Raw genomic sequence first — 3744 nt, 5'->3', positions numbered from 1 at the left:
CGATCAAAGCATAAGTCATGATAAAATTTAGGCAATAAACACATGATACAATATCGTATTAAATCTTTATGTACTTACCATACATGCAATTTTAAAGCATATAAAGTATGGTACATGTTGCAATATTTGCAGATGAACTTACCTCGGTACAAAATGATAGAAATGAGTGTAATCCTCGTAAGCCTTGTTTTCCCCCGATCAACACCTGAATCACGTTTTTCTTGATCTATAATGCCAAACTTAACTTGTTCAATACACACATTTCTCATATCGACCCATAACACATACTTTGGTAAAATTACCTTTTTACCCCTAACTTTTCACTTATTTACACTTTAGTGCTTAGGCTCATAAAATGAAATGCATGCATTTTCTTTGTTACCCAAGTCTATCTGATTAAGATTCTAACTCATATCAGCCCGTATTTCACATTAAACCACATTTCTACTACCCATTTCTTCATCTTTTACAAATAAGTCTTTTTGAGGGGTTTTCCCTAAAAATCACTTAGTAAAAGATGTTTATAGCACATCAAACATTCATATTCCTCAATTAAACATCAAAATACAAACATGTAACACATGATTCAAATTTCATACATGAACCTTAACTCAAAATATGGCTAGAAATGGATAGATCATGCTTCCAAGACTTTAAAAATGCAAAGAACATAAAAAAAGGGGCTTGGGAGCACTTACAATCAAGCTTGAAATGATGAACAAAACCTTAGCTATGGCTGTTGGAAATTTCGGCTAGCACTTTGAGAAGATGAGAAAATTTTGACTTATTTTCCCTTTTTATTCTTTTATTTACCAAATGACAAAAATGCCCTTATTATTTTTTCCTATTCATGCCCATTTTTGTCCAAAATTTTAGAACTTGGTCAAATTTCTATTCAAGGAACTCTAATTAATAATCTAATACAATTTCATGCTTAAAGCTTCAAGAACACAAGTTTTACAACTTATTCAATTTTGTCCCTAAAGTCAAATTGGACATTTTAGGCATAGAATTTCTTCATGAAAATTTCACACAAACATGCTATCTTATCATGGATCATCAAAAAATCATAAAAAATTATTTATATTTTAGATTTGTGGTCTTGAAACCACTATTTTGACTAGACCCTAATTCGGGATGTTACAACTCTCCTTTAGGGATTTTCGTCCCCAAAAATCTTACCGGTAAAAAGTTTTGGGTATTCTTTCCTCATGACTTCCTCGGGCTCCCATGTAGTCTCTTCAACCCCATGCCTTTGCCACAAAACTTTCACCAAGGTAATGCTTTTGTTTCTCAACTGTTTAACTTCTCGTGCCAAAATCTTAACCGGTTCCTCACCATAACTCATATCCGGTCAAATCTCAGCTTCTATTAGTGAAATCACATGTGAAGGATCTAATCTATATCGGTGCAACATAGAGATATGAAATACATCATGAATCTTTTCTAACACTAATGGTAAAGCCAATCGATAGGCAACCGACCCTATTCTTTCAATGATCTCATACGACCCTATAAAACGAGAACTCAACTTGCCCTTCTTGCCAAATCTCAAAACTTTTTTCCACAGAGACACTTTCAAAAATACCTTATCACCAACTTGATATTCAATTTCTTTTCGTTTCAAATCTTCGTAGGATTTCTGTTTATCCGAAGCGGCTTTCAAACAATCACGAATTACCTTCACTTTCTCTTCGTTTTCTTTGACCAGATCAACTCCGTGAATCTGATTTTCCCTGAGCTTGGTCCAATACAATGGCGTTCGACACTTACGCCCATATAATGCCTCATAAGGCGCCATTTTCAAACTCGACTAATAATTATTTTTGTAGGTAAACTCTGCCAATGGTAAGTACTTTTTGCAATTACCTTGGAGCTCAAGAAAACAACACCGCAACATATCTTCAAGGGTCTAAATTACTCTCTTAGACTGACCATCAATCTGTGGATGAAAAATAGTGCTAAAATTCAGTTTTGTACCCAAAGCTTATTGTAACTTTTTCCAAAACCGTAAAGTGAACCTTGGATCTCTATCCGATACAATCAGTATAGGTACTCCATGAAGTCTAACAATTTTACCAATATACAATTTAGCGAACTTATCAAGTGAGTAATCGGTACGCACTGGAATAAAATGAGCCGACTTAGTCAGTCTATCGACAATAACCCATATGGCATTTTTCTTTCTCAAAGTTAAAGGCAAACCTGTTACAAAATACATAGTAATCCGGTCCCATTTCCACTCGGGAACCATGAGGGGCTAAAGTGAGCCTGAGGGTACTTGGTGTTTATCCTTTACTTGTTGACAAACTAAGTATTTCAATACAAATTCTGAGATATCTCTTTTCATACCATTCTACTAATACATTTTTTTCAAGTCATTATACATTTTTGTATTACCCGGGTGAACTAACAAACAATCGTTCTGTGCCTCATACAAAATATTTTGAATCAACTCAGTGTCCTTCGAAACAAAAATCCTACCACGAAATCTCAAACAACCATCGGAGTCACTCAGAAAATCTAGTTCACTACTGGACTCACATTGAATTCTCCTAGCTTGCAACTCTTTATCAAATTTCTGAGCATCACAAACCTATTGGAGAGAAGTCGGTCTAGCTCTCAACTCAGCTAGAATCGAACCATCATTGGACCAATCAGCCATGTATTCACCCACAAGGCAAACAATGACGTCCTACTCAAAGCGTCGGTGACCACATTCGACTTACCCGGATGGTAATCAAACATAAACTCATAAACTTTTAACAGTTCCAACCATCTTCGTTGCCGCAAGTTCAAATCCTTTTGAGTCATTAAGTTCTTAAGACTTTTGTGATCGGTATAGACATGGCATTTCTCACCAAATAAATAATGTTTCCAAATCTTCAAAGCAAACATTATGGCGGCCAACTCTAAGTCATGTGTCGAATAGTTCTTCTCGTGAGGCTTCAACTATCTCGAAGCGTAAGCTACGACTTTACCCTCTTGCATAAGTACACATCCTAAACCATTTAAGGAAGTATCACTCTAAATCACAAATTGTTTACCTAACTCAGGTTGTACCAAAACTGGAGCCTCTGTCAACAATGCCTTTAATTTCACAAAATTCTGTTGGCACTTTCTGTCCATTTGAAGTTGACATTCTTCTATAACAACTTCATCATCAGAGTAGCAGTCATAGAGAATTCTTTAACAAATTGTCTATAATAACCGACCAAGCCTAGAAAGCTTCTAACCTCAATTACATTTTTTGGCTGTTTCCATTCAACAATAGCCGAGATCTTACTCGGGTTAACTCTAATACCATCACCAGAAACAATGTGGCCAAAGAATCCAACTTCCTAAAGCCAAAACTGTCTCAAATGTTTGACATGCTCGGATTCATCACAAGAATAAATCAATATGTCATGAATAAAAACAATAACAAATTTATCCAAATACGGTTGGAAAACACTGTTCATCAAGTCCATAAATGTGGCAAGAGCATTCGTTAAAGCAAAAGGCATGACAAGAAATTCATAGTGACCATACCTCGTCCGAAAACTAGTTTTTGACACATCCGAGTCTTTCACTCTCAACTGATAGTATCCAGACCTCAAGTCTATTTTAGAAAACCATGTCGCTCATGTGAACTGATCAAACAAGTCATCAATCCTTGGCAAACGATACTTATTTATACATAACCTCATGGATCAGTCTTTCTTTTTCATGAATAATACCGGAGTACCCCACGGTGAAAAGCTC

Source organism: Gossypium hirsutum, chromosome A10 (genome assembly GCF_007990345.1).
Source record: "Gossypium hirsutum isolate 1008001.06 chromosome A10, Gossypium_hirsutum_v2.1, whole genome shotgun sequence".
Taxonomy (NCBI): domain Eukaryota; kingdom Viridiplantae; phylum Streptophyta; class Magnoliopsida; order Malvales; family Malvaceae; genus Gossypium; species Gossypium hirsutum.
This window is presented reverse-complemented; position numbering follows the sequence as displayed.